The sequence below is a fragment of the Callithrix jacchus genome, chromosome 1 (assembly GCF_049354715.1).
Source record: "Callithrix jacchus isolate 240 chromosome 1, calJac240_pri, whole genome shotgun sequence".
Classification (NCBI taxonomy): Eukaryota; Metazoa; Chordata; class Mammalia; order Primates; family Cebidae; genus Callithrix; species Callithrix jacchus.
Window position 1 is genome coordinate 17,890,260 of NC_133502.1, and position 13,129 is coordinate 17,903,388.

The 13,129-nt window shown below is 37.4% G+C and overlaps 1 protein-coding gene across 7 annotated transcripts in view; it reads right to left on the reverse strand.

Moving 5' to 3' along the window:
* The window catches only part of FGF14 (fibroblast growth factor 14), a 686,012-nt gene that overhangs the window by 492,274 nt on the left and 180,609 nt on the right, over nt 1-13,129 (reverse strand). The gene's annotated exons all lie outside the window — the stretch shown is intronic.

The following is a 13,129-nucleotide window of genomic DNA, read 5'->3' on the forward strand; positions in this document are numbered from 1 at the left end:
TAAAAGCCTTTGAAGTATAGTTATATTACTTTAAGTTCTGTGAAGAAAGTTAAATGGAAATACGAGTTCATGGGAGAAAGGAAAGAAGAGAAAAATTTCCACATGTTAAAAAAGAGATTATTTATGTATTTTTAAATGAATAGCAACAATTAACAAATCACAGTAGCTTCCAGATATAATCATATCCTCTTAAAAGAGAGATGTAACATTTTTATTCTAAAATGGAAACATTTACATTAAAAACTATATAATTTGGGAATGTAGCATTAAATGTATGATATAAATTGTAGGTTTCATTTAAAAAGGTGCAGAGGACAGACAGATTTCCAAAATCATTTTGCGGGTGGGTAGTGTAAAAGCAAAACAGTTGACAGAGCGCCTGTTTGTTTATTTTATTATTTTTTTGTTTTGTTTTGTTTTGTTTTGGAGACGGAGTTTCACTCTCGTTACCCAGGGTGGAGTGCAATGGCGCGATCTCAGCTCACAGCAACCTCCACCTCCTGGGTTCAGGCAATTCTCCTGCCTCAGCCTCCCGAGTAGTAGCTGGGATTACAGGCACAGGCCACCATGCCCAGCTAATTTTTTTTTATATTTTTAGTAGAGACGGGGTTTCACCATGTTGACCAGGATGGTCTCGATCTTTTGACCTCCTGATCCACACGCCTCGGCCTCCCAAAGTGCTGGGATTACAGGCTTGAGCCACCGCGCCCGGCCCTGGAGCTCCTGTTTTAAAGTCCCTTCCAAACTCTTAGCTATTTATTGTTATAAATGGTGTGCTTCTCTTGGGCCTGAAATGCTTGCCTATCCAGCACCTTAGAACTACCAACAGAAGCATGTTTAATTAAATGTCAAGAAAGCATCTTAGAATCCTACTCAGCATGGTAAAAACTGATCACATTAAAACCACCAAGGACAGATAATATTGGAAAATGAGGGGTTTTCAAGGGAGAGAAAAATCCAACTCACCAAAATCCAGAAGGGCAAAATAGTGTATTGTATTGAGACAAAATAATCATAGTCTCAATTGCAGTGTAAGTCCGATGCAGTGTTGTTTTTACTGTAATGAGATAATTCTTGTCTTAGGCAGTGAACAACCTCTTGGGAGGCAAGACCCCTGGATTCTCTCTGTTTTGCAACCACCTACGACCGTCTTTGCTTACTTCTCCTATTGACCCTCCTCCCTTTATTTTCATTTTTTTCTCTTTCTCATCTCTCTGCTTAAAGACCCCATCTTAGTAAAAAATAGCAATATTACAAACGGGAACAACATGAAAATCACTCATTATTTTACCAAGAACAAGAGAGAGACTGGCCAAAATAGCTTTACAGGAATAAAGAGTTCATTCACAACACACTCTTAAAAACCTGTATCTATTTAAAAAAAAAACAAAACGTATTGATAATACGTGTGTGATTTACGCCATTCTTATCTAAGAAAACATTTTAAAGAATGTTTTAAACAACAGCATTTTAAGAATGCCTTGCCCTAGTGTAAACTTGCTTATTCCCCTCATTTTAATCAACATGCATGTGTTCAGATGATCTCTTTATTACTTTCAAAGATTATTTTTGCAACTTTCATTTTAGCTCAAAATTAATCAGGTCTTTGGTTCAATTACTTCCAAAACTTTTTGAAGTTAGAATTAAGTGGGGGGAGGGGAAGCCAACAGACTATTTTTTCCCTGCTTAATGCATCTTTTGCCACTTGGCTGCAACAAACACACACTGGACCCTTGTATGCCAGGAACCCTGGTGGGCCCAGAGAAATGGCTGGCTCTCAAATACTTCACATTTTAATTTTGTTCAATACTTTTTCAATGATATTTGGTTGCTCTTTTAAACTCTAACTCAAAAAGAGTTCAAGATCAGTGAAGTTACAAACAGCTTTACTCATACCCAGAAAAATTTTCCAGACAGAGCCGAGGAGCTGAGCGAGCACTCTAGATCCCTTTTCATACAGAGGACTTCAATTCTGAGACTTAGGTTTATTACTAAAGCTTCTTGGTTCAATTTGACGTGCACATAATTTTGCCCAATTTTTCCCATATGAATCGTAAATTTCTGTTCTGTTAAGTCAAGCTCCCTGATTTTGCTTAAATTTCCCCTTCACAGTTGCTCAGTTGTTTTCTGAAAGAGCATTTAGAGTCTTTTCGTGTCCACATTTTCTCTCATTAGATTACGTTAGGGAATAAACAAATGACCATGATTCCAATTCCCCAACCAGTTCCACAACTGGTCTGCCCAAATAGGTCACCTTTATGCATGTTATTCCGTACTTATTCCCACTGACTTCCTTCTCTGCCGTCTCAGGCCTCCCTCAAAACTTTTCATTTGTTTGTGGTTTAATATGACATGTTTTTTAAAAACACTAAGGTAGATCAACCTCTTTTCCAGGCTATCAGCAAATGGACAGAGAGTATCAACCCTGAGCATCACATAAATTCATCAAACATAGTAAAGTTTAAAAATGCAATAGTTTCAGAAACTTACCAAAGGGATCTCAAAGCATCCCTGAACCTGAATCCCCCATGACCTCCACCCTTCACCTCCCACAGGAGAGCTCTGAGGGCACGGTGCTCCCTGGGCAGTACTGTCTCTGGCTATTCTGTTCATTTCACTATCTGGCTTTCTCTGTCTTCATTTTTAAGCTTCTGGAGGTGAGGAACCATATCTCCCTTCTCCTCTTGACAACTTCAGAGCTACATATAACATACTCTGGGCACAGCTTTGGAAATATGCATTGAATGAAGAAAACAGGGAATTGTGTTTCTAACATTATTATCAAATTAACAAGAACAATTACAAGACTGACAATTGAGGAAGGCAAATAACTATCTACCTCTTCAACATTTACACACACCCTGACACTACAGGCACCTCAACACATATTAAGTGAGTTGAATTAAGATGGGCTTCTACCAGCACTGCCAAGCACCGCTTACAAAAAGCCTTGCTCCAGTAGGAGTCTACTCTAACCAGGGTGTATGCTGCAACGAAATCCAAATAAAGTATATGACTCTACTTCCCCACCCCTCACAGTGCAAAACACTTAGCTTTCTACAAAAGGGACAGAAAAGTAAGCCGAATGCTGCCAGCTGTCAGCCTTTTTTACATACTGTTGCAACTGCCACTTTTAAAATTACACAACACCTTGAAAGAAATAATAACAAAGATGGAGATTTCTTAGAAAACAGCTCTAAGGCAGCCTGCTAAGCAGGAGATTCATGCCTGCAGCCAGCACTTGCCCCATCTGCCTTGCAATTTCAGGATCAGTATACATCAAATGAAGTGAACAACCCAGGGATTTCTGCCATTACCTTTTACAAACAGAATAAATATTGACAGAGCTTTACTTCTTTCCACTAAGGGGGACTATACGTTAATACAGTAGTTTACACCGGTAAAAATATAAATGAAAGGGTTTAGAACCTCATAATTCCAAAAATAACATAATTTCTCCTAGAACATTCCTTTCTCTTGTGATTGTCAAAGCACTTTGCATTCCCCGGCTACAGGCAGGGTTGGAAGTAGGATCAAAGAATCACTAAATGGTGGGTGAAATGAATGTCATACAGCATATATCTCAAGTCGATTTTTCAGGAGTACAGAAACGGACTCATCAGGTGACGTTCAAGTTAAGAATCTGTTGGAGCAGCTGCCAATAAATCAAGGCCCAAAGAAGAAAGCTCTCTGGAAGCCTTGAAATATTGTATACATTTAGATAATTATTGTTGTTGTCAATGTTAACGAAAAAAGCAATAAATCAGGGAGATGGCAGTGATTAGTGAGGAGAAATAGACTCAACAATTTAAATGGAATTTATCCTCCCTCCCCAACAAGCTGCCTCAACAGTGTTTGCTTCTTCTTGCAAGCAGCCACGCCAAGTGAGAAAACACTATATACCATCTCTATCTATCCCAGCCATCAGTCACCAGCCTCTTTAGATGGCACTAATGAAAAACAGCCTGTAGGTCTTCCTACCTCCTTTAACTAGGAGACATCTCAGTCTATGGTGCTAACAGGTTTTACTCAGATGCTTCAGCCTCAAGAAGGAGGAAAACTGATGGTACCTTTGGCCTGAGAAAGCCTCTGGGTGAGAATTCAGATCATCACTCGGCAGTTAGGTCTGATAGACAAGGTGGCCCCTCTCCTGAAATGACTGACCAGTGGGAGACAAGCATCGAGTCCATCCACTGCAGCATGCTATTTGGCCTTGGCTTAACTTTTTCCTTTACTGTCTTGAATTTCACTCCATAATTTCTAATATGTGAGTTGGCTGCACTTGCAAAATTAACAATATTGGTCCATTGTTGTTCCTTAGGAAGAAACTTTCACTCCCTGGACTTGCTCATTAATTCCCTTCCTTTGCCATTAATTACTGTCAGCCAAATGATGAAGTGTTGCCATTTTAAAAAGTTCTTTTTTTGCTAGGCATTGTGGCTCACGCCTGTAATCCCAGCACTTTGGGAGGCTGAGATGGGCAGATCACGAGGTTAGGAGATGGAGGACCATCCTGGCCAACATGGTGAAAGCCTGTCTCTACTAAAAAATACAAAAAACTAGCTGGGTGTGGTGGCGTCCACCTGTAGTTCCAGCTACTTGGGAGGCTGAAGCAGGAGAATCACTTGAACCTGGAGCTGGAGGTGGCAGTGAGCCAAGATCACACCTCTGCATTCCAGCCTGGTAACAGAGCAAGATTATCTCAAAAAAAAAAAAAAAGTTCTTTTTATTTTTAAGCAATCATGCAGAGTTATTTTTATTGTTGCCTTCTATTCTTACTTTGAGACTCTGATCCACCATTTAAGATTTAAGATTCAGAAGCTTAAAAATATATATAGATATATACAAATGTGTATAGGTTTTCCTTCTTCAGGATACATCATTGGTAGCCCCAAGAAGGATCCATACCCTTTTATGAAACTATGTGAACAAATTGGTCATCACACAATAAGCATAACAAAAATCCTCATTAAGTGTGTTAAATTCATCCTTTAAGTCACAATCCCTAGAATACCATTCAGTTTCAACCCTCACCACTCCCTACAGAAGCCAGGCAACCATCTGGAACGATCTCCTCTCACGGGGTTGTTAAGATCATTACGTATAATATATATTTCTAGATCAAGGGATTGCAACTGACAGAGATGTTTGGCTACTGCTGGAGACATTTTTCATTGTCACAACTTGGGGTCTGCCACTGGTATGAAGTGGGTAGGACCAGAGATGCAGCTAAACATCTATGAATGTATAGGACAGCCCCCCAGATAAAAAGCTATCCAGCCCAAAATGTCAATGATGTCAAGGTTGAGAAAGCTTGTTCTAGAGGTTTTGTCTTGCTTAATTTGCTCATATTTGGTATGAAAAGGCCATTTACTCATCAGCTTGAAGAGTTCCCATAAAACCTGAAAGAACAACTCACCTATGAAGAAAGGAGTGGGAAACAGATTCTTTTTTGGTGGGAACTGAATGTCACCACCCACATACTGTGAAGGAGAAGCATATCACTATTCACTCTTCTAGGAAAATTAAGTTTAAAATTTCACAATTTACCTCTTCTTTTGGTTCATATGCAAATGATAAGGTACTAAAAATGGGAGACGCTGACAGGTTAATTGCTCCCACTCTTCTGGTCCAGCTGCACAGAGCTGAGGCAGAGGGAGCAGAGAGCAGCCAGAGAGCCTCCGAGGTCAGCGTGCTCTGGCACTGGAGACATCAGCATATCATGGGTTTTGAGTTAGAATAACTGATAACATAACACATGTACTTAAAGTTCACTGATTTGATTCCAGCTTTTTAAAAATAATCTTTTAAGCAGAAGCTGGCACTGCTTTTTACTCCTTTATTTTTTTCTCTATACTTCTTAAAAATAAAATATACATGTGACATATGTTTCAAGCAAATTGGTTCAGAACTCAGAAAAGGTAAAAAGAACTCTCCTAGACAGCCTATGCTCCCAAATAAAAATCATCTCTAATTCCTATGCCTGCATCAAGCTTTTCTAATTAAGTGATATTTGATCCTAACACCCAGATTAAACCAATGCACTTTTATCTGAGCTCTGAGCCCTTTACCCACAGCCCACAAACATATTTACCATCCACGCTACTGTGTGTGTATGTTTAGGCTCTTTAGATAATTCTGATTAGAACATTTTGTATCCTTCCTAACATGCTTTTCAAAAGTAGATTGTGAGTTTTTGTATCATCTGAAACTCTTCTTCCCAAACAGCATTTATTGAGTATTGTATTTAAATACTCAATAATTACTCAGTATCAAATATTAAATTATTAATTTAATCTAATAGTAAATACTCAGTATTGAATATTTAAATACAATACTCAATAAACACTGGTTGAAAACTTTTATTTCTGAGTGAAAAGGGAATAGGGATGATGCTATGTACATTATTTTAGCCACATGTCTCCTCTTCTCATTCATTGATGAGGAGAAGTTGACTTTGTAATTTTCAAGTGGCCAAAGCAGATGGAGTGGGAGAAGGAAAAGTAAGAGACAGAGGTGCAGCTAGCTTCGGAAATGTGAAATGGAGCCCCATGAGAAGATGTCCAGACGGAGAAAGTCAATCTTCACAGAAGAGCCAAGAGACTAAAGGGTGCATACAGTTAGGCAGTGGCAGAAAGAAAAACAAAAAACTCTGTGAAAGTGTGGCAAAAAAAGAAAAGGAGATTCACATTGCTGGGATATAAACAGAATTTGCAGGTGCTATGTCAGTCTCTGAATCCAGGGCCCAAATCTATGTGCCTCATGCTAGACCTCTGAGTAGCTCTGAGATAATACAGGATGAGGTTTGGGAAAGCCACATCATTCTACCATATACAACGGGCTGCACCTAGCTTCACCATCTACTAGCTGGATGATCTTAACCAAATCGCTCAAATCTCCCCAAACTCCATTTCCTCAAAGTGGGGACAATCCTTAAAGTGAGGACAATCATGTATTCATAGCAGAACTGAGGTAACAGATGTAAAAAAAAGCAAGTGCATTAGCGAATGTTATGTGGGAGGCTCTATCATCACATCACACAGTATTCTGAGTAATGGAGATAAGATATTTTAACAATAGTAAAAGAAAATTAAATTATAAACATTTTTGTAAGATTGGCACATCATAGTTTTACATATTTGTGGGGTACAAGTGATGTTTTGATACCTGCGAATATTGTGTAATGATTGAATTGGGGCAATTAGCATATCTTTAGACATTTATTGTTTGTGATCGGAACATTCTAAAACCTCTCTGAGAGCTATTTTCAAACACACAACGCATCACTGTTAACTACAGTCATCCAACTAGGCAACAGACCAGCAGAACTATTCCTCCTGACCACAGCTTTGTACCATTGACCAGTTTTTCACCATCCCCCTCTCTCTGACCCTCCCAAGCCTCTAGCAGTCACTACTCTACTTTCCAAGTTGACGAAAACAACTTTTTAGATTCCATACATGAATGAGGTCATATTGTATTTGTTTTCCTAAATCTGGCTTATTTTACTTAACATAATGTCCTCCAAGGTTCACTCATGTTGCCACGAATGACAGGATTTAATTTTATTTTATGACTGAACAGTACTCCACTGTGTATATGCCCATTTTCTTTTCCATTCATCCGCTGATGAACACGTAGGTTGGTTCCATATCTTGGCTATTGTGAATAGGGCTACAATGAACATAGGAGGGCAGATGTCTTTTTGATATGTTGATTTCATTTCCTTTACATATATACCCAATAGAGAACATTCTTAATACAATGGCAATTTAAAACTTTATGAGCTAACCACTAATTCCCAGAAAAGAAAACTTGATATTCTTTAAAGAAAACTTTAAAGCACTGCAATTCTAAGATACTTTGTGAGTAAGAAAGTAAAATATATGCACACATAGTTGTATTGCTATCTTTTTCCAAGGAGAAAGAGAAGTCACTATCAAAATCTTCAGAGACATTTCTGTTCTAAAGAAAACAGTAGTCAAGAATTTAACAGACCCAATCTCAGTGTTATAACCAATGTGCAGAAAATACCTCAATTTACTATTAGCTAAAAAATCATTTTTATATTTTTAAAGATCATTTGTCAAAAATGAGATAAATAGGCCTTTTGATGCTCAGGAAATTATGTTTCAGAGTTATTAATGGGGATCAAATAAAAGCTCACTCTGTGTGATTAAATCTAAGTTCCCAGAATAGTGTCAAACGTGAGAAACAGAAAGAAGATGTTGACTCAGACAAAGAATGGTAATTAACGAGGATGTCAGAAGTCACGCCCTTTTCACACAACTCCACAGGCAGAGCAACCTGCAACCAGCGCGGTAAGCGTGAGGTCCCCGGGCAAGGCGCTGCAGGTGAGATGGCCCCAGATGAAGTGCTGCCTTGATGAGGGCAATGCTCTGGTGCAGAACCGCTAACCAGAGTAAGCTGAGAAAGCCCAGAATACTGGCCACAGGGTTCAGGACCAGTCCATGATGGTTGTGCAGATTGAGCCCATATTGCACAGTAAAAAATACACACATATATTTCAAAATTAGCATTTGAAATGGTTTAGAAATTCCGCTCAGAAGCCAAATTCTGCCCCTGTTTCAAGAGAAAGTTCTCTCAAGTATTTGTGTGCTCCATTTTTCACTAGCACAGTCTGCCTTGGGACCGTCATCAATTTTGCTTTGCCCAACTCTGCAAATGCAGTATTGATTCCAAGAGGAAATCAATCTCAGCTTGAAAGAAGATCTTTCATCAAATCCCTATTTTCTCCTCAATGCCAGAGCCCTGCTTGAATAAAAAGCCCTGACCACAAAGCAGAGGTTTCCTTCCATCTGATTTGTTCAGCGAATATCACTGAGAGCTAGAGCCTTGACCAGGTCAGAATAGACCTTGACTCCACAAGAAGAGGGCCCAGCAGGCCCATGCCGAACCTGCAGCAGATGGGAGAGAAAAGCTGGTCATGGGAAATTAGAAGTCAAGAGGAGACAGCAATTTTTGGTTTGAAAACTGTAACAGGAATAGGTAGAAATCCTAGTTTAATTGTGAAGAACTCAGAATCATCTGAGTGGTTGCAAGAAAAGTTAAAAGGAAGAAAATATTAAATATTAGAGGAAAAATACCATCATTCAGGGATTCCCATCATTCAGTCCCACCATACTTATTTCTACGTTAAAGGGCCACCAAATTAAGCTAGGTGCCATAACTCTCATTTTTATCTTTTTCTTTTCACATGCACCTATGGCACATCCATTTAATGTCACTACCTTGGGGTGTTTGTATCCTCATTTTTATGATAGTAATATATATATATATATATATATATGTTATGTTTTAGATATATATGTTATGTTATATATATGTTATGTTATATATATATGTTAGGTTATATATATATGTTATATATATGTTATGTTATATATATGTTATATATATGTTACGTTATATATATACATGTTATATATATATGTTATATATATGTTATGTTATATATAGTAATATATAATATATATGTATATATACAGTAATATAAACCTGTATACTGTTTTTGCTTTATTTTTCAAATCTAGGATGATAAATTGCTCTCTTAAGAGCAAATTCATTTTAACTCAATTTTCATGTCTGCATAATATTCAGATTGTCCTCTTTTTATTTTTAATTTTAATTTTATGAATACATAGTAGGTGTATATATTTATGCAGTACATGAGATATCTGGATACAGGCATACAATGCATAACAATCACGTCACATCAGGGAAAATGGGGTATACAACACCTCAAGCTTTTATCATTTCTTTGTGTTACAAATATTCCAATTATCCTTAGTTATTTTGAAATGTACAATAAATCACTGTTGACTCTAATCACTCTGTTGTGCTATCTCAAATTGTCCTCTTTTTATTTTATTTTATTTTGGGTTCTGGGGTATGTGTGTAGATCATGCAGGACTGTTGCACAGGTACATACATGGCAATGTGGTTTGCTGTCTCCATCCTCCCTGTCACCTATATCTGGCATTTCTCCCCATGTTATCCCTCCCCAACCTCCCTGCCACTGCTGTCCCTCCCCTAGCCCCCCCAACAGACCACAGTGTGTGATGCTCCCCTCGCTGTGTCCATGTGTTCTCATTGCTCAACACTCATCTATGAGTGAGAATATGAGATGTTTGATTTTCTATTCCTCTGTCAGTTTGCTGAGAATGATGGTTTCCAGATTCATTCATGTCCCTACAAAGGACACAAACTCATCCTTTTTTATGGCTGCATAGTATTCCATGGTGTATATGTACCATATTTTCCTTGTCCAGTCTGTCATCAATGGGCATTTGGGTTGGTTCCAGGTCTTTGCTATTGTAATCAGTGCTGCAATGAACACAAGTGTGCACGTGTCCTCATAACAGAATGATTTGTAATCCTTTGGGTATATACCCAGTAATGGGATTGCTGGGTCAAATGGAATTTCTATATCTAGGTCCTTGAGGAAGATCCACACTATCTTCCACAATGGTTAAACTAATTTACACTCCCACCCACAGCATAAGAGTGTGCTATTTCTCCACATCTTCTCCAGCATCTGTTATCTCCAGCTTCTTTAATGATCACCATTCTAACATGTGTGAGATGGTATCTCAATGTGGTTTTGATTTGCATTTCTCTAATGACCAGTTATGATGAGCATTTTTTCATATGTTTGTTGGCCTCATATAGGTCTTCTTTTGAAACGTGTCTGTTCATATCCTTTACCCACTTTTGAATGGGCTTGTTTTCTTCTTGTAAATCTGTTTTAGTTCTTTCTCTTGCTTCAAAGTAGCTACGCTGGTTGGATAAAAGACGCTCTGTTTCCTGTGCTGACCTTTGGGTGTTGTATCCATTCCTAGCATCTCAGGGGTCTTCCATTGCCTGCTTACGTGGAGGTGCATTTCATTGCCCTAACTCCTAGGGCTGCTACTTCCATGCAATGGTTACCCCAGAGACAGAAGGACTTCTTAATCTAGGACTTGACATCAGCCCTTTCTACCTAGGTTTCTATTGCTGAGGGAAATTCTTCCATTTCAAATCTTGCTACAGTTAACTGTAGAATTGAACCTTCTGAGCTTGGGGATATTGGTTTGGAATTTGGATATATGACACTTCCAACCATGAAAGAAAAAGTAATATGCTTCAGGCAACTTCTCCTGAAATTGGAAGACTGGATTACCATTTTGGTGGTGTTCAGCTGTTGAAACGGATACTAAAATATACTCAGTTTATATATCTCAAGCCCCAACTCACAATTCACAGTTCTGAATTCTATAAAATGATCAAAGTGAAGCCAATAATGGCAATTAAAAGGCAAAAGAGTTTCTTTTAGTTAAGCCTGAGACATGTTCAGAGCTTCTCAAGAAATATGTATTTGTGAAACATACCCCAGAGACATTACTTGTAATTTATAGTGTGGTTATGGCTCAATTTAATCTTGTTAACAGTAGCATTTATTCTAACAATTATCATAGGAAAACTACATTTGTATAAGACTAAGTATAATACAACATAAGTGTGATATAATAACAGTGATATAAGTGATGTAATAATTCCACTTAAAGTAGTTTTCATGTGATAATTATTAATATAAATAATAATGTTCCAGCCAAGTGACCCTAGATTTCTAGATATCCATTTTTCTGTTCCATAAAATCTAAAAGTTGGATGAAAATTGAATTTCTAAAATGTCTTTTATATTTAGTCTTTTTAAATTCTAAACTTTTTCATATGACCCAATCCTGTAAGAGAAAAGTGCTTTTACTTGAGAAGAGGCATCTAAGTTGTAATCTTATTTTAGTAACTCTCTTAACAAAAATATGTGATTGTATTTGCCATTTAAGAATGGAAATAAAAATGTTATAAAGCAATTCACTAAGAAGATAGATTTTAAAGAAAACATTTCTAAATAAGTCTCACTTTTAGTCAACAGGATAAACTCTAGATCTACACATAAAATCCAAAATGGGATATTTTATGTAGTCATTACTTTAAAAACACAGAAATTTAAGCAGGACAACTAAATATCTCAAACTTCCAAGACATTAGATATATTTTTGATTATTGTACTCACCAACATATAATTTTAATCACTACAGATGATTAAAATATTGCCATCATTCTCCTTAGTCTTCCCTGTCTAATGCATGAAAGTAAAATATTTGATCATGTTCTTGCTTAAAAATAACCAAAATTTTAAAGGTATTATATACATTTTTCAAAAGAACATTTTCTAGGTTGCTGTACCTTCTCCTGGCATCAAGAGCCATTTCACACGATACCTGCAAAGTTGCATTTACTAATGTGCTTCCTTATTGAATTCATGGCATGCACAGTACCTTCCAGAGCATGAGAATATATGGTTAACATCAGCCCGCCTGGGTCTTACACATGCTCATGAGACGGGCATCCTGGTCTCAGCTCAGCCTCTCTTTAGCTGTATAATCTTGGACAAATCACTTAATCTCCCTGACATTCCTCTTCCTGTCTGTAAAATAAGGAAATGCACTACACAGGGGTATTGAGAGAACAGGTATAAAAGTGAATGACAGTTTAAGAGCACTCTGTAAATAGGTTATGGTAGCATTAACATTAATCATGTTAGAGGGAGAGCACACAGATTCTATGAAAGAATTTTTCACAAGAGCCCTTGCTTGGTCTTCAACATCCAACTAGCTCTTGGTACTCTAATAATGCAAATAATTAAATGACAGAATCTTTGCAAACATACCTATGTGATTTTAGGCAAACTTCTTTACAGAGACAACTCTTATCAAAAGAGAACTAAATTGGGGGATTAAATGATTTTTTTCAGATGGAAATTTAATGAAATAAATTTGAAGCCACAATCATCTAATGAACCCAAACCCCCCAATAGCAAAAAAATGGAAGGTTAAATTTAGGAAAATTTAGTTCTTTTAAGAAAACTGAGTGAAAGAAGAAATTAATTTGATAACATGATAAATCTAAACCCATTTTCTATCACTGCTCCACTGAAAGGGATACAAAAAACAAGCTAGAATCCCGACCTTAAGGAGCTGAGTATCTGAAAGGGAGAAATTTCTTTTAAAAGGAGACCGCATATAATGGAAACACGCACAGCCATTTCATCATTTCAGAATATATG